We start from the raw sequence: 19,334 nt of genomic DNA on the forward strand, positions 1-19,334 counted from the left end.
AGAGGGGGGGTGTATCGTAATAATAAGTAGAATATAGCTATAGTAATTGAAACGTCCTGATCAATATATAGGTCATATTATTGTTATTGAGGGATTCAGCCCCGAGCTGCTGTGGAATTTTATGTATTTCAGAAATAATAGTGGGGGGCAGGGCGGATATGGGAGGGGGTACAGAGGCCTTGGCTCCTGGGTCAGTCATGGTGGACAGTTGTGCTCCTCATTTCCTAGAATAGACCCAGGTGTCCATGGACAATGTCAGTGTTCACTGCTGACCAGGTGTACCATGCATCCCCTGTATATAATAAAGTTACATAGATACACTATATTACCAAAAGTATTGGGACGTCTGCCTTTACACGCACATGAACTTTAATGGCATCCCTGCCTGCTCCTTTCACAGTGGGGCCGCGTAAGCGCTAAAGTGCTGCTCATTTTAGCGGAGCTTTAGTGATGTTTAAGCAGCACCTTTCGGCCGCCAGCGGGGCGCTTTTTTTAACCCCAAATTAGTAGTTTAAAAACGCCCGTGCTGCCGTGCTTCCCAAGCTTTTTTCAGGCGCTTTGGAAGCACTGCCCATTCATTTCAATGGGCTGGGCGTTTTGGGGGCGCTAAATACAGCGCTCTCAAACCGCCCCAAAGATGCTGCTTGCAGGACTTAGCCTAACGTCTCGCAAGCACACCGCTCCATGATGAAAAGACACACTGAAATGAATGGGAGGCAGTTTTCGGGCGCTATTTAGAGGCTATTTCTAGCATTAAAATGCCTGAAAGCCGCCTCAGTGTGAAAGGGGTCTTAGTCTATAGCAGTGGTTCTCAACCTCAAAGTCCTCAAGTACCCCCCACGTGTCATGTTTTGGGAACTTCCCTTAGATAAAACAGCACTTATCAATACCATGTCATTGATATTGATTTAAAGCAGCTGTGCAAAGTAAAGGAAAACCTGAAAGCACGGGGGGTACTTGAGGACTGAGGTTGAAAACAACTGGTCTATAGGATTCAATATTGAGTTGGCCTACCCTATGCAGCTGTAACATCTTCAACTCTTCTGGGAAGGCTGTCCACAAGGTTCCTTCTCGTCCAACATCAGCGCCTGACCTCACAGATGCGCTTCTGGAAAAATCATCAAACATTCCCATAGACACACTCTTAAACCTTGTGGACAGCCTTCCCAGAAGAGTTGAAGCTGTTATAGCTGAAAAGGGTGGGCCAACTCAATATTGAACCCTACGGACTAAGACTGGGAAGTTCATGTGCATGTATAGGCAGGTGTCCCAATACTTTTGACAATATAGTGTAGGTAGAAATCCATACAAATCTATCTAGTTTAACCAGTACAGAGCTCTATGGATTTCATATTGCCCACTTAGCAGCTGGGAGGTCAGGCTGTTGAGATCATCAGATGAACTGAACTTCATTCTGCCGACACCCCTCAAGTCCACACACCACCACTTTCTATCTCCTTACACTATGTTAGCTGCCCTGGCCATCTCTAATAAAGTGCAGGACATGTCTTCACTTTGTGCCTGGTGTTCCTCTAATTATCCTACCACTAATACATATTCCACCTAATTCACACAGCGGTGTACTTATGCGTACGTCTGTGCAAAGGGGCATGTTGGCCAGCATGGGATGCACAGGTGTTCCATAAATCCCTGTGTAGGCAATTGTGTTGCACAGAGCAGCCCAAACCTCCTCTTCTGGGGTCAGGTTCCCAACAGCATTCTCAGCTCCCCCTCTTCGCGGATCACTATGATAGGAAGCCCCTTCCTAAGGGGGGCGCACCTTTGGGCTGTGTGTGTTTATTGACACACAGAGCAGCTCAGCCCCACCCCTTGCTCCCTCTTCACAGAATTTAACTGACAGCAACAAGAGCCAAAATCCCACTGCTTTTGGCCAAGCTTGAGAAAGTAGGGAGAAGGGAGAGAACAGATGCAGCCGGGCACAGCAGCAGTGGCCCCAGGTCCTGCCTTATTTGAATCCCTTTTTGTTGAAGCACCCAAGGGGGCTGCCTCTTCTGCCTACCCCTTGGCCTGGCCTACCCGCATTTATGCCCTCTGCTGTTACCTACAACTTTACAAAAAATGATCTGAGAATGTGCAGGTGCTGATTCTGTGCCTCCTCTCTATGGCAATAGTTGTTATACAGTCTGGCTGGCTGGATCGGGTCTGTTACAGTCCTAGCAGCAATACAGGTGGCCAGAGCAGGGGAAAAAAAATCATCATATCCACAGCCACTGAAGAACCGATCACTGTGCAGCCCTGCAGGCTAGAGCTACCCTTTCAAGCAATGGAACCTGACTCAAGATGAAATCCTGAAATATATTTTTAGATCAAGCTAGGCTACTTTCAGAAAGCATACATGTGTGATTCTTCCCGTTCTTGCTTTTTACTATTTAGCTGCCAGTATCCAGCAACTCTGATAGACAAAGGCATACTACATTATTACATAGTCATATTATAAGTCTTTATTGGAGATTTACTGAAAGATTCATGTGTTTTAATTGCAAAAGATGTGAAGGTCTGCTAGAATTGAATTTCTAAGCCTGTGATCAGTTACACTTATTCTTTAAAGATGTTGTAAACCCATGTTTATTTTATTTTTTTTAAATAACAAACAGGTCATACTTACCTCCACTGTGCAGTTCGTTTTGCACAGAATGGCCCCGGTCCTCCTCTTCTGGGGTCCCTCAGCGGCGCTGGTGGCTCGCTGCTATCAATCTATCCAATCAGGACACAAGACACCAGCTAGAGCTAGAGGCGTGCTCGTTCCTGGTCAGAGGATGACAGCGTTTATTATTATTTCTGTGGAGCTTGTAGAGCATTGCACCCATGATCAGCATACCTCCCAACTTTTTGAGATGGCAAAGAGGGACACCTATTAGTAAAAGCAGTGCTGGTACAAGGTCATCTAGAGCCCAGGGCAAAACTGCGCCTCCCCCCAATATGTATGAACATCTCCCCACAAAAACACTAAGCACTAACCTGTATGCTTACCCCCTAAGCATAAATTCCCCCTCCTCCCAGTACAAATCCTCCCTCTCAGCACAAGTCTTTGCTCCCCCCCCATCCCCCCAGCTCCCCCCCACCCCAAAAAAAAATCACCCCCTCCCAGCATAAAACTTCTACCCTTAACGTGTCCCCTCCTAGGACACATCTTCTCCCTCACTTCAAATCCCCCCTCCTAGCACAAATCTTCTTTCTTCCATCACCCCTCCCAACACAAATTCCCGTAAATCACCACTCTTAGCACCCCCCCAAATTTCCTTTCCTACAACAATACTTACCCCCTGTCGCCCCTAAATTCTCCCTCCCAACACAACCCCCCCCCCAATCTCCTTGTGGTGCCCCCCCTCCTCTTATGGTCCTACAGTGCCCAGGGCAGCCTCCCCTCCTGCCCACCCCTTGTCCCGGCCCTGAGCAAAAGTATTGTATGTAGGCATAGGACACATCCCCTGCCATGGCCCCTTAAAGGGGAATAATACCAATACAAATTATTAGTTAAACCCACAAGTATTTTTTTTTCTTTTACCACTACTCTTCCTTTATACTGGGTTTTGAAATTTACAAATGCAACAATTTAGAAATTGAATGAAAGGTTTAGCACTGGGAAATTCCCTTTTTGAATCATAAAAAGTGCATTTTATATACTTTCATATACAACGATATAGATCAGACCAAAATGAGGGACAAATGAAGAGGAAAGAGGGACAGAGGGACTTTGTTCCAAATCAGGGACAGTCCATCGAAGTTAGGGACAGTTGGGAGCTATGTGTTCCCACAGTTACCGAAGTTCCGGAAGAGTATTCTGTCTGCCTCATTAGAAGATGGAACTTGTAGTTCTTTCCTTCACAGATCTGTGTGGGCAGAGCCCAATTTTTAAATTGTGACAGCCAGTGCGCAGAGAGGAACCCCCGCCGACTGTCACGAGGTGGGGGGTGTTGGAAGTGCAGGGAGAGGTGTACAGCAACAATGTTACCCCCTAAATACGGGTTGTAACATGTAACTAAAGATGAACTTATCATTTAAACACAGTTACAAATGTCTGAAAATCTCTCTGCAGTTTGTAGTATAAATCATGTTAGACTGACTGTAGACATAAAAAGTTGGCCCCAGAGCTCCCCTCTCCCTCTATCAGAGCCACACAAGGCCCCTTAGGGTCCATTCAAACTTGCCTGCACACTAAACTGGAGCGGTTTGTTCTGCGGGCAGAAGCTCATTTTGGGCTGCAGTGACATGCAGCAGACAGCAACGTGATGCACTTTTTATTGCATCACACAGCTCCCTTTTTTTTTTTACACCTGGTACCATCTAGTGAGGGGCAATAAAATGCAAATATGTTGCATAATATTGCACATCTCTTGAATGCAGAGAAAAAACACTCTTTAAATCACTTTTTAAATATTGTTTCACAGTGCTTCTGGGGAAGGGGGTGGGTGGTATGTGGACGGTGTCAGTATTTTTTTTTTTTTCTTTTTAATAATTGATTTTTTTTTACAATTTAATTTGTTTTTATTTATTTTTTTTCACAATGCTTTTTGGGGGGAGGGGGTTGGGGCAGTGGACAGTGTTGGTAGGGCAGGGGAGAGTGGTGTCAGTAGTTTTTTTATTTTACTTTTTTACACGTTTTCATTTTTTTAGAATTTTTTTACAATTTTTTTTTATATTTTTAGGGGGGCTTTGGTGAGATGGCAGGGGTCTAAACAGACTCCTGACATCTCCCCTTTGAGACAGACAAAGGGACTGAGGACACATATTCCCCAGTCCCTTTCTCAGCACTAAAGATGAATAAACAGGAGACAGAGGCTCCCATCCATTCATAAACTGAGCAGATTAAACACCGTTTGCTCATTTATCACAGGACACATGAGCGATCTCGCTCGCTGTGTCCATTAACTAGTCCCCCCCCCACAGCCGGCGGGAGAGGAGGGGAGCCAGCTGCGGGGGACGAGGGGAGCCGGAGGAGAACAAGGGGGGGTGCGGAGAAGGACATGGAGGGGGCTGGAGGAGAACAGGGGCATAGAAAGGACATGAAGGGGGCCGGAGGAGAACGGGGCGGAGAAGGACATGGAGGGGGCAGGAGGAGAACGGGGGCATAGAAGGACACGAAGGGGCCCGGGAGGGCCATCATCACAGTCACCTTAAGGCCTCATGCACACTGGACATTTTTGCAGCTGCTTTTAGGGGCGTCTGGCGTTTTTTATCTCCTGCCTCTAAACTGCCCTGCATGTTAGCCTATGTGTCCATGCACACATAGGCTTTTAGCAGTGTTTAGTGGCAGGGGCTTTTAGAGGCAGGAAAAAAAAAACACTGCCAGTGTGTCCAGGAGCAGCAGAGTTATGGCAGAAAAAATGCATAACGCTGCTAAACGCGCCTAAATAATAATAATAATCATATATTTTATTTATAGAAAAAACAACAAAACGATCAAGCCCCTTCCTACAAAATCAAGCGCTTGTGGGATAAGTGAAACAATTCAAATTCCCTTAATGGGTTAAAGGGGTTGTAAAGGTTTGGTTTAAAAAAAAAAAAAAATAACAAACATGTCATACTTCCCTCCGCTGTGCAGTTGGTTATGCACAGAGTGGCCCCGATCCTCCTCTTCTAGGGGCCCTCCGCGGCTCTCCTGGCTGTTCCTCTTCTCAAGTGTCCCGCCGGAGAAGCGCTCTCCGATGGGACACCCATGCGGGCGCGCTCCCGTGTCCTGCTGCTGTGTCCAGAGACACAGACAGCAGGACTCGCCGCCGCCCCCCGGCGCCCACGTCATAGGATTTGATTGACAGTAGCAGGAGCCAATGGCTGCACTGCTATCAATCTATCCAATCAGGACACGAGGCACCATCCGGAGCTGATGTGCTCGTTCCCGTCATGGGAATTACAGGGTTCAGGTAAGTACAAGGTGGGCTCGGGGGCGCTGCTGCAGCATAGGAGGTTTTTCACCTTAATGCATGGAATGCATTAAGGTGAAAAATAGCAAGGGTTTACAACCCCTTTAATATTATGACCAATTAGGTCTGAAGCAGCTACCACACATACCTACCAATGACAAGCTTAAACATAAAATAAAATAAAGGCAGCGCTACATAGAAAAACACAATCCAATTATTCCAGGTGTGCTGTCATAAAATAGTCCATACATATAAAAAATCAAAGATGAGCTGCAAACGTATGCTCTATCAGCTCCACAAAGCAAGCCCCCCTTTGGATCAGACTCTTACTAGGAATCACTAGATAAAAAGCATGAACACCAGATCTTAACTTGGACACTCTCTCTGGATGATTTTCTCCCCAGATCCTATTGCAACCGGAAGGGTGGATCACATGCTAATGAGCTCCCGCATTTCGTAATCCCATCATCTGAGGAACCCTTAGATAATGTCGGGATGACAAAACGCGTCAGCATAGGGCCATACAACGACCAATATTGACGTCAGCACGCCGGTCGGGGACACCGCTATTGCTAGAAAGTCGAGCTGAGTGTGGTAGGAGATACCGCCATGATCCCCATTGGTTTACTGATATCATAAATGATATGGCTGTTTGAATTTTATTCTCTGTAAGTGCAAGTCCTAAAAGGGGGCAAGTTTGAATACAATAAATTATTTTAAACAGGATTATGCTATAGAGTTTTTTCTTTTGTTTTGGAATGAGCTCATTAGCGTGTGATCCACTCTCCCGGCTGCAACAGGATCTGGGGAGAAAATCCTCCAGAGAGCGTGTCAAAGTTAAGATCTGGTGTTCATGCTTTTTATCCAGCGATTTCTGGTAAGAGTCTGATCCAAAAGGGGACTTGCTTATCCTCCATTTTTTCACTTGTGGAGGTGTTGGTGACAGCTTTTCATCTCAGTTTTTAATATATATATGGACTATTTTATGACAGCACACCTGGAATAATTGGATTGTGTTTTGCTATGTAGTTTATGTTTGTTTTATTTTATATTTTATTTATAGGTGCCTTTCAGAACACCCAAGGTCACCTTACAAAGATAACAACGAAAATAATGCTGCTAAGTTAGCGCTTGAGTGCCAATTCATTTCAAAGCCCAGAATAAATTATTATTCTGGCCAATGAAATGAATTATCACCCCAGCTCTTGACGCTTGTAAGGCCTCATGCACACGAGACGCTGATGCAAACTCTGCTGAACACATGTTTTTAAAAGCTGAAACCTACGTTTAGAAATTTTTTGCCGCATTTGCATGCGTTAGCCGCGTTTTACTGCGTTTGCGTCTAGAAGTGTCTGCAGAGCAGAGAATGACATTTTGTGACCCGACTTTGGGACCCCATATCTCGGGGCCACTTGGTACTAAGAACCCCAAATTTAGATATGTTATAGTGTTCGTCCAACTGTTTTAGCACCAAGTGGCCCCCGAGATATGGGGCCCCAAATCGGTCACAAAATGTCAAGCACTTCTGCAGCAGAGAATGACATTTTCCAACCTGACTTTGGGGCCCCATATCTCGGGGCCACTTGGTGCTCTGGGCCCCAAATCGGGTTGTAAAAGGTTCCTTTAAAAACACTTTTAAACGCAAACGTACCGGCATTTAGCCGCATTTGGCGTCTGAAACGTGGAAAACTTTTGCGTCTGAACCCATTTTTTTGCTTCTGGAAAAACGAGGTTAAACGCAACTGCCTAAAAACGCCAAAAAACGAGACTGTGTACATGGACACATAGGATAACATTGAATGGGTTCAGGGGCAGTTGAAAAAAGTGTCTAACTGCCTCTGAACGCGAGTTTAACAGCGTCTCGTGTGCATGAGGCCTAAAGGTGCCTAAAAGCTTGTAAAAGCTGTAGACACTTTTCCAAGCGTCAGGCTTTTTTTCTGCCAAAATTCTGCTGCCAGGAGGAAAGGCTTTTAGGAGAGTTTGCAAAACGTCCTGTGTGTTTGAGGCCTAATAACATGACGAAAACTCTCACGTTCGGGGGTCAGGTGTTCGCATGACGTCACCCGCGGCCATCTCGTTCACTATCAGTTTCGTTTGTTCGCCGGCACTCGGACCTGAGTGCTGTTATATGTAAGTGCAACTTATCTTTTTTACCTTAATAAAAGATTGAACATACAGAGAGCATTAGATCGCTTTGTTATCTCTATCCACATGCCATATTATGTTGACTGAGACGCATCCTAGAGCGGCTATGTCCGGAGTGTTTGCCTGGATTTCTGTGTCAGCTACACTGACTCTCGCTGTGTGACCTGTTTCAGGTCGAATTTGGGAGGTGAGAGGCCATCTGTGTGCGGTGGAGGGATCACTGACACCCGTCTTTGAGATTTGTTTGCTGCATGTCACTTGCACTTCAATTTGCTCATTTATCTACACCAACACCACTTGTGTTTTTATCAATTTATGGACTCTTATGAATTGCGCAGCACTTTATTTACTGTTGCTGCTGATACTGATGAAGTTTTTGCAAACGAATTTTCAAAGACTTTTTTTTTCTAGTGATATCAAGAATAATATTATTATGCTTGTTTCTTTTTTTTTTTTTTTTTTTTTTTTGGTGCAAGTTACCAAAACACCATTATCGCATAGTTTTTAAGATCAAAGATACAACTATGTTGGTGTCCCTTGTTAATTTTACATTGTATTTTTTAAAATGTAACTGCCTACTCCCAAACTGTCATTTGAAGTAAAACACATAGCTAAGTATTATTCTACACATTTTTTTTATTGTGCATTAAAAAAAGAAAACAAATAAAAATAGACATGCTATCCGCCAATAGAACTTAACCAAAAAGTGCATTCTATGCATCCAAAAATATAGAAAATATACCAATTCAAATCATTATTCAACCAAAAAATAAAATAAAAGCCTCATGCATGTGTCCTGCTTCTTCATATAGGGGGTCAACAATGCCAAGAGTTGATGAAAGCAGGGGTCCGTCATCAGGAGATAATTCCTAAAATCATCTGGTTTATTCTGCTGGAGCTCCCACAGCAAAAGCATATGACATAATTGGTCACGATTAATAAAGCAACCAATTTTTTGTCCAAGAAATCTACCTCCTCCTGTTCCTGGACTGGACTTGGGTCAAAGCAATAACTACAAGGCCAATAATAAACACGTTATCTCTGTTATCTCATATAGGGGGTCAACAATGCCAAGAGTTGATCAAAGCAGGGTTCCATCATCAGGAGATAATTCCTAAAATCATCCGGTTTATTCTGCTGGAGCTCCCGCAGCAAAGGCATATGACATAATTGGTCACGATTAATAAAGCAACCAATTTTTTGTCCAAGAAATCCACCTCCTCCTGTTCCTGGACTGGACTTGGGTCAAAGCAATAACTACAAGGCCAATAATAAACACGTTATCTCCTCCGATTCTGCAACATAGCTTGTTTGTTAAACGGCCGTTCAGAAACAAACTGAAAAGTGCGAACTGAAAAGTGCGAAAAGAAAAGCTTCTACTAACTTCTACTAATACGAAATTAGCAGAAGGAACACAAACGGTGGCACCAGAGAGGGGGTTAAATGTCACTGCCTTACTGCACTGACAACCAGTGGGTAGGTTAAATTTCTCTACGACTGCACTGACCACCAGTAGGGGGATTACGGGGTTACATTCCACTGCCACTGCAATAGGGGGTTTTATTGTGGTCACTGACACCAATGATCACTCTAAATTACACTTCAGTGTGAAAAGCGTAATGTACATTGCAAAAAAAAAAATGCAGCAGAAGCAAGATTTTCAGGCGTTAAAGTGCTTTATAGCCTATTTTGAATGGGCTGCCTTACTTGACATAATGCACAAAAGGGCACTGCTACTGTGCAGATCCTTGGATGATTGAGGGCTGCACTTGATACCCTCTATATTAAATTTAGGTTGACCATCCTGGATTTAGGTAAATAGTGTTATAGAAAAGGTGCTTCAAACAGGATCTTAGTACATCAAAATTTCATGTACTGTATTACATCTTCTGAATATGGTTGCCTTTGCATGTTATTAACTCAGCTTTAAACCATTAAAGAAAATGTCCTGCTTGAAGCGGTATAGCATATAAATTGGCAGCAAAACAAGCTTTTGTTGAAGCTTGTGAAATAATATTTACTAACAGCAGAGGGCAGTATCTTCCCAATTACTGAAGAAAGCAGAGAATGTAATTGACTGTAGCACAGGGTTGATATTGAATGCTTTGGTTTCTGAAGTGCTTTTAACAAGTTGGATGGAGTTTGATCTCATTTTAAAATCATCACATAAAGCTGAATTCCAGGTATGGCTTCTTTTTGCATGGTTGCATTAGTTTAGCTTTGGCCAATGTAAGTATGAATATCATATGCTATACCTGTTTGATCCTTTGGAAGGTGACAATCACTGTAGAAGTCACCAGTACACCAGCGATCTCTGCTATCTTTCAGGTCCCGTGGCACAAGTTGCATTCATAAAGCGCCTTGCGTTTTTCTCAATGAATGCAAAGCGTTTTCTGATTGAAGCGCGTGGAGATTGTGACATCACCACCCACCCACTCCACCCCCTTCAAACAGAGAATGCTTTACATTTATTTCAATAAATGCAAGGTGTTCTGTAAATATCAGTGACTACTACAGTTGTCACCTTTCACAGGCATCCCACAGATCAATGTTACTATGCAAAAAAATAAATAAATAAAAAACTTGCCGGGAATTCAGCTTAAAGTATATGTGCTGCAGCTTGTCATTAGCATTAAAGCTGAAGTATAGCTCTGATTTTTATTGCTTGGTTACATTGGTCCAGCTTGGCCCAATATAACTATGCAAATGTGATATCTGAGGGACCAGTGTGGATGGTGACAATCAGTGTAGTAGTCTCTGCTTCCAGGTCCTGTGCGCAGCAAGTTTCATTTCCGCATAGTAACCACAGGCGGTTTTTCGCCCATACAGAATGCTTTGTACTTTTTCAATAAGTACAAGGAGTTCTCTGATTGGGCAAGGTGGGGATCGTGATGTCACTGCTCTATCTCATTCAGTCAGAGTACACTTCGTATTCGTAAAAATACTAATAATAATGATGTTTTGTGAATTTTGGTGGTGCCGACCAAGTGACCCACTGTTGTCATTATGCAGAAGGGAAGGACCCGGAAGATTGCAGAGATCATTTTAATTACAGTGGCTACTACAGTGTAGGGATAAGTCGAACACCCCCAGTTCGGTTCACACCAGAACATGCGAACAGGCAAATAAATTGGACGAACAAGCGAACACTGTTAAAGTCCATGGCACACGAACATGAAAAATCAAAAGTGCTCATTTTAAAGGCTTATATGCAAGTTATTGTCCTAAAAAGTGTTTGGGGACCCGAGTACTGCCCCAGGGGACATGTACCAATGCAAAAAAAAGTTTTTAAAAAGGCCATTTTTTCAGGAGCATTGATTTTGATAATGCTTAAAGTGAAACAATAAAAATGAAATATTCCTTTAAATATCGTGCCTGGGGGTCTCCTTAGTATGCTTGTAAAGTAGCGCATTTTTCCCGTGTTTAGAACAAAACCACAGCAAAATTACATTTCTAAAGGAAAAAAAGTCATTTAAAACTGATCGCAGCTGTAATGCATTGTCAGATCCAGGCCTTATAGATAAAAATCATTGAAAAAATTGGCATTGGGACCTGGGTCCTGCCCCAGGGGACTTGTATCAATGCAAAAAAAGTTCTAAAAAGTCTACTGAAAAAAACGGCATGGGTTCCCCCCCCCCCCAGTCCATTACCAGGCCCTTTGGGTCTCGTATGAATAATAAGGGGAACCCCGCACCAAAATTTAAAAAAAAAATGGCAAAGGAGCCCCCCCAAAATCCATACCAGACTCACAGGAAAAGAGGGGGGACAAGAGAGCGCCCCCCTCCTGAACCATACCAGGCCACATGCCCTCAACATGGAGAGGATGTTTTGGGCCTCGTTCCAGCAACCCTTGCCCGGTGGTTGTGGGGGCCTGTGGGTGGGGGGGCTTATCGGAATCTTGAAGCGCCCTTTAACAAGGGGACCCCCAGATGCCTGCCCCCCCATGTGAATGGGTATTGGGTACATTGTACCCCTACCAATTCACCAAAAAAAGTGTCAAAAATAGTAAAAATGACAGGAAACACTTTGGAACAAGTTATTTATTAAAAAATAAAGAATAAAAATGTCCCGTAATGTAAATCCATCTTCGATGACAGCACCCGATGGAGCGAAAAAAAAAAAAACCCTGCAACAACTCTGCCTCCATGGGAGGCTCCCGCCGACTGATGCTTCTTAGCGATGACAGCTGTTATATAGCTGAGGGTGGGGCCACCCGGTGACATAAACGAGTGACCCCGCCCCCTTCTGATGCCACGTGACGTAAGAGGAAGACGGGGCCACCCGGTGACGTGAACTGGTGACCCCGCCCCCTCTGATGCCACGTGACGTCAGAGGAAGGCAGGGTCACACGTTTAGACTTTACAACCCCTTTAACTAGGAAGTGATAGAAGTCACATGACTGCTATTGTCAGGATGCACATGCCAGCAAACACAATAATCCCTCTGGAAGAACTCTTGGGCACAAGCTAAAACTGATTCCCTTTCATGCTTGTAAGAATTGGGCTTTGGCTAATAGATATGCGCATCCCTTTGCGCGCCGACGCTTGTGTGCACCTGTGACAGACGCTGGCGCTAAACAGACTATTTAAACCCAGCCAGTGCTCAGATTCAGTGCTTCCAGTTATCAACCCAGCTTGTCTTGACCATTCCCTGAACTTCACCTGCATCTACCTCGGCTTGTCCAGTGACCATTCTTCTGTCTGCTCCTTTGGGTCCAGTTCCACTGATCAGTTCCAGACCCAGCTTGCTTCCTGAGTACGTTCCTGTCTGTGACCTGTACCCAATTCTTCAAGTCTGCCTTACCCTGCTACCCTGCCTGCTGTCACCAGCACCAGCTGCCTGCCTACCTGTCTACCTGTTGAAGCCATCTTCACTTCACCTGCCCAGCAAGGACATTTGCACTGCTGCTAGCAAGACTTTCTGGCACTCGTGCGACTCTGCACTCCTGCGCCTCCTGTCTACACTATCAGGGGCCCTGAGTCAGAGGTGTAAGAGAGGCCTTCCTCATCCTATCAGGCTCTGCTACCATGTATGTGATAGCTATATACAGCTGAATAATAAAGGTATTAATCAGTTTATATTTACTAAAATATTTACATTTCCATGTTCTGTGTACTGTTGGAGACCAGATATAGTGAATGAAGGTTCTGGGTTCAGTAACACTTTAACTCAGAAGAACACATTTTAAACCGTTACAGGAACGTTTTTAAATTTTAGTACTAAAGATGTTACGCCATATGAATAAGAGCTTACTGTTTTAAGCACCCCAACAAATGTCTGTCCCAACTCTGTAACTGTCACATTTAGACATGTACATGCTGGAAAATGTTGTTTCGTTGTGTTGTGGATGCAATCGTTACGTTGATAATCCATACCAGACCCTTATCCGAGCATGCAGCTCGGCAGGCCAGGAAAGGGGGAGGCTGATGACAAGCATGGTTGTTAAGGAGCGGGCGGCTGATGTCTCATTAACAACCACAGCTATTGACAACGAATTCAGATGTTATCGAATGAATTTGAAAATGTGACATAATCCGAATGAACTAATGCAAATTTTTTGGGGTTTTTTTTGGGTTCGTTGCCATGTGTTTCTACAGTATCTCACAAAAGTGAGTACACCCCTCACATTTTTGTAAATATTTTATTATATGTTTTCATGTGACAACACTGAAGAAATGACACTTTGCTATAATGTAAAATAGTGAGTGTACAGCTTGTATAACAGTGTATGTTTGCTGTCCCCTCAAAATAACTCAACACACAGCCATTAATGTCTAAACCGCTGGCAACAAAAGTGAGTACACTCCTAAGTGAAAATGTACAAATTGGGCCTAATCAGCCTTTTACCCTCCCCAGTGTCATGTGACTCGATAGTGTTACAAGGTCCCAGGTGTGAATGGGGAGCAGGTGTGTTAAATTTGGTGTTATCGCTCTCACTCTCTCATACTGGTCACTGGAAGTTCAACATGGCACTTCATGGCAAAGAACTCACTGAGGATCTGAAAAAAAGAGTTGTTGCTCTACATAAAGATGGCCTAGGCCAGTGATGGCAAACCTTGGCACCCCAGATGTTTTGGAACTACATTTCCCATGATGCTCAACTACACCGCAGCGTTCATGAGCATCATGGGAAATGTAGTTCCAAAACATCTGGGGTGCCAAGGTTGGACATCACTGGCCTAGGCTATAAGAACATTGCAAAGACCCTGAAACTCAGCTGCAGCACGGTGGCCAAGACCATACAGCGGTTTAACAGGACAGGTTCCACTCAGAACAGGCCTCGCCATGGTTGACCAAAAAAGTTGAATGCACGTGCTCAGCGTCATATCCAGAGGTTTTCTTTGGGAAATAGACATATGAGTGCTGCCAGCATTGCTGCAGAGGTTGAAGGGGTGGGGGGTCAGCCTGTCAGTGCTCAGACCATACGCTGCACACTGCATCAAATTGGTCTGCATGGCTGTCATCCCAGAAGGAAGCTTTTTCTAAAGATGATGCACAAGAAAGCACGCAAACAGTTTGCTGAAGACAAGCAGACTAAGGACATGGATTACTGGAACCATGTCCTGTGGTCTGGTGAGACCAAGATAAACGTATTTGGTTCAGATTAGACATGTGCACGGCCGAAAAATGTGTTTGTTTTAGTTTCATTCATTTTTTTTTTTTTTCGTTTTTCGGGTCACTCATTATGATCTTAATTCGTAAATTCGAAAATTCGTAAATTTTAAAGAATAACTAACTAACTAATTATAACTAACTATTAAATTATAGGTATTGGAATTTCTTTTCAAATTTGGCTGTTAGTGAGCGTAACGAATACGAATTTATCCGAAGTTACGGATTATCCGAAATAACGAATGCTGCATCTAAACAAATGGAACGGAATGAATTAATAATAAATAATAACAATAAAAAGTTTTTATTATTATTATTATTATTGCTATTTAATATTATTAATTTGTTATGTTCCATTTGTTTAGATACGGCATTCGTTATTTCAGATAATTCGTAACTTCGGCTAAATTCGTATTCGTTATGTTCATTAACAGCCAAATTTAAAAGGAAATTCCAATACCTATAATCTAATAGTTAGTAATAGTTAAGTTGTTATTAGTTATTATTTCAGATTTTCAAATTTTCTGGTTTTCGGATTTTCGAATTTCGAATTTACGAATTTTCGAATATTCAAATTTACGAATATTCGGAAAAATTTGTTAAACGGGTTTTTGTTAATTAGAATATTTCCGAATTAACGAATTTGTCTAAATCCGTTCAAAAACGAATTTGGAACGAAACGAATTGCACATGTCTAGTTCAGATGGTGTCAAGCATGTGTGGCGGCAACCAGGTGAGGAGTACAAAGACAAGTGTTTCTTGCCTACAGTCAAGCATGGTGGTGGGAGTGTCATGGTCTGGGGCTGCATGAGCACTGCTGGCACTGGGGAGCTACAGTTTATTGAGGGAACCATGAATGCCAACATGTACTGTGACATACTGAAGCAGAGCGTGATCCCCTCCCTTCGGAGGCTGGGCCACAGGGCAGTATTCCAACATGAGAACGACCCCAAACACACCTCCTAGATGACCACTGCCTTGCTAAAGAGGCTGAGAGTAAAGGTGATGGACTGGCCAAGCATGTCTCCAGACCTAAACCCTATTGAGCATCTGTGGGGCATCCTCAAATGGAAGGTGGAGGAGCGCAAGGTCTCTAACATTCACCAGCTTCATGACGTCATCATGGAGGAGTGGAGGGGGACTCCAGTGGCAACCTGTGAAGCTCTGGTGCACTCGATGCCCAAGAGGGTTAGGGCAGTGCTGGAAAATAATGATGCCCACACAAAATATTGACAATGGGCCCAATTTGGACATTTTCACTTAGAGGTGTACTCACTTGTGTTGCCAGCAGTTTAGACATTAATCTCTGTGTGTTGAGTTATTTTGAGGGGACAGCAAATTTATACAAGCTGTACACTCACTACTTTACATTGTTGAAAAGTATAATTTCTTCAGTGTTGTCACATGAAAAGATATAATAAAATATTTACAAAAATGTGAGGGCTGTACTCACTTTTGTGAGATACTGTATCCATTTGGAAACTTGGATACATCAGATTCTCCGAAAAACAAATCAAAACAAAACAAATTGCTAGATGTCTAGTTAGTCCCATTTTCTGGACAGTTTTGCCTATTACAGGCAGTGGAAAATCTGGCACGATCCACATGTAATAAAACTGCTATAGGGGAAATGCAGAAAAACAAAAACTGCTATGTTAAATGCATTGTCCACCATTTTCAAAAAATGTAATAAATGCATTGTGGGTGCTGCAATGTTCTGGCTCCTACAGACTCTTACCCCTGCTCCAGGTTTGTACAAAGGTATGGACCTTTTGTTATGCGGCTACAAGAAGTAAACACTGGGCTACACTGCACTGAATTCACTGCACTTGTGCTGCATTCAGATCTACGATTCCCTCTGACACAGTGGCAAAAGGGACCTCCAGCCTTTTAATTCACAAATCCATGTGAATGGATGACATGGCAGTGTGGGTAGAACCATGCACAGCAACACTAAATTTAAAAAGAAAGCAGGATGTTCCAGGGAGAAGCACCATGCCATTTAGATAGGTGGGAAGTGCTTTGAGGGTGTGGGGCTTGGAAATATGACCATATTTTATGTCCCGCTCTAAGCCCCCGTTCACATCGGGCCAATTTGAAATGCGATTTGAAATTGTCAAATCGTATGCCAAATTGAAGACTATTGCTGGCAATGACACTGTCTGAATCAGTTCGATGCCGCACTGATTCCCAAAAGTAGTTCCTGCACTACGTTTGGCGACTTCGGGGGGCAATTTCAATAGACATCTGTGCATGAACCCGCACAGATGTCTTTCTAATCTCCCACAAAGTTGCACTGAAATGCTGGTTTAAAATCGTGCGAGTTCAGCTGATCTTGCACGATTTCAAACCCGCATTCAGTGTGTACCTAGCCTAAACTGGGTGTAACATGAAACATGGCCACAAAGTGGACATGCTTTTAATCCTATTGACAGACTTTTGTATGTAATTATTTATTTTGCCCATAATTACTTTAAAGTGAACTTGTAATGATAATATGTTACGGACATAAACCCATAACACCTAGAACCAATGGTGGCCTGCAGACAACTGGTATTTTAAAAAGTACTGTTGTGTATTTGGGAAACCTCTGGACCGAAAGGAAAATCTCTTATTTTGAGCTTAGACTTTGTCATGCTTTTAACATCCTACAATACATTTTTATGCTCTTCATTGGCCAGTAAAAAGATACAACTTCCCAGTCAGAGATCGAATGAAGCATACTGTATGACGCGTGTATGGGTTTGGGGAATTTTTGAGAGAATATAATCATAAAAAGCTTTTAAAAAAAAAGTACACGCCAGTACTCTTTTAGGCCTGATTCACACCTATGCATTTTTAGTGCTTTTTGCGCTTTGCAGATTTGCACAGAATGCGTTCCATAGGAAACCATGTTAAATAGACTGTAGTGCAAATCTGCAAAATGCAAAAAGCACTAAAAATGCATTAGGTGTGAATCAGGCCTAAGGGGATTAATGTCAGACTATGCTTAGAATCATTAGCTGGTAGATGGTGTATGTTGCCCTTCCCAGTGGTGTATTTAGTTTTTTAGTATTAGTATTTAGATTTTGTGCTGCCCTAGGCCTGACTAAACTTGTGCACCCCCTAATTTAAATATGACCAACCCCTTTATGTCAATGTCATACCCCTTCCTGTTTAAGGCCCACCCCGTCATCTGTAAACCACACGGCTTCCTCTTTAGGCTCCACTTTTTCCTCTTAGAGCCCCACCTCTTCCTCTCTGTACATTAAAAGTGAGTACCAAGTGCACCCTCATCAGTGCCCATCAAGGCAGCATCACCAGTGCCCATCAATGCAGCATCACCAGTGCCCATCAATGCAGCATCACCAGTGCCCATCAATGCAGCTTCACCAGTGCCCATCAATGCAGCCTCACCAGTGCCCATCAATGCTGCCTCACCAGTGCCCATCAATGCAGCAATCAGTGATTTTGATTTAAGTGCATTTTTAAAGCATCCTGCTGGTTTATTGGTGAATGGATCCAGAGCAGTCACATGATTGCAAGGAAGATTTAAAAAAAAAAAAAAAAAGGTATTTTTAAAACTCTGCTGCCCTGTTGCTTGGTTGTCAGTGTAATTCTCAGCATGCACTATAATTTGTTATATTGGCTACTACCACTGCAAATTGTACAAACATATTTCAGCAGGATTTTTTTTCTTTTCAACTGAGCTCATTAGTATTTGAAACGTGAATAAAGTAGCAGACACAGCAATCTAGATTTTTCACAAGTAGTTCAAAGGTTCACTGTATCCTGTTATTTGTATTGCTGGCCTGCTATTATCCTTCTCCACAGACCATGCCCAAAATTAGCCTACCAATAATTACCACTCCTGATCCCAATTTGCACGCTCCCACCTCCCCTTTGAGCTTTAAAACCTATAAAGAATAAGCAGATACTATTCTACAAAAGACAGCCAGATATCCGGGCCCAGTAAATGTACACACCTGCATTTGTGTGCTCAAAAAGATGTTAAATGAAGAATTTGGTTGTGTACAGTCTTATTATTGTAAGTGGAATGTAATTTATCTCTTCACAGTTATCCCACCAACATCTGGGAATCACTTTGATTGTCTGTGTCCACTAGTAGCTGTGGGGCTGATTTACTAAAACTGGAGAGTGCAAAATCTGGTGCATAGAAACATATAGTGCATATAGTGTGAACAATTGCGACTCAAGTCATATTGTATTTGAATGGTAATAAAAATGACCTTTCCTTTTCAGTCTGCAGAGCTGTAATTGTCTGTAAAATGCAATGCAATATGGCTACCTGGAGGCGTTCTGTACACAGAATGTGTACAGAATGCCCCCCAGAAACATAACTTCCTGCTTGTGTATTTGGCTCACTGATTTTCTCAGAAGTCTGCACTGAGATACAAATCAGATTTCAGGCATCCTCTGCAACAAAAATGTAATTTTTGGTGAGATACTCCCAATAGAAAATAATGTCTAAGGCTGGGTTCACAGGAGAGTGACAGGAGAGTGTGACCGGCTCTCAATGGAGCTGGTTCACACATCTCCGGGGTGGCCACTGAGTGGATTGCACAGTGGTCCTGTGCATCTTTGGCTCCGTTTCAGGTTTGAATTTAAGCAAAAATTCGGGCCTGATTCCTCCCTGAAACTGGACCCCTGCTGTGAGCCGCGTCTGAACACAGTGTGAACCCAGCATAAAGGGAT

This window comes from Aquarana catesbeiana, linkage group LG05 (genome assembly GCF_042186555.1).
Source record: "Aquarana catesbeiana isolate 2022-GZ linkage group LG05, ASM4218655v1, whole genome shotgun sequence".
NCBI classification, from domain to species: domain Eukaryota; kingdom Metazoa; phylum Chordata; class Amphibia; order Anura; family Ranidae; genus Aquarana; species Aquarana catesbeiana.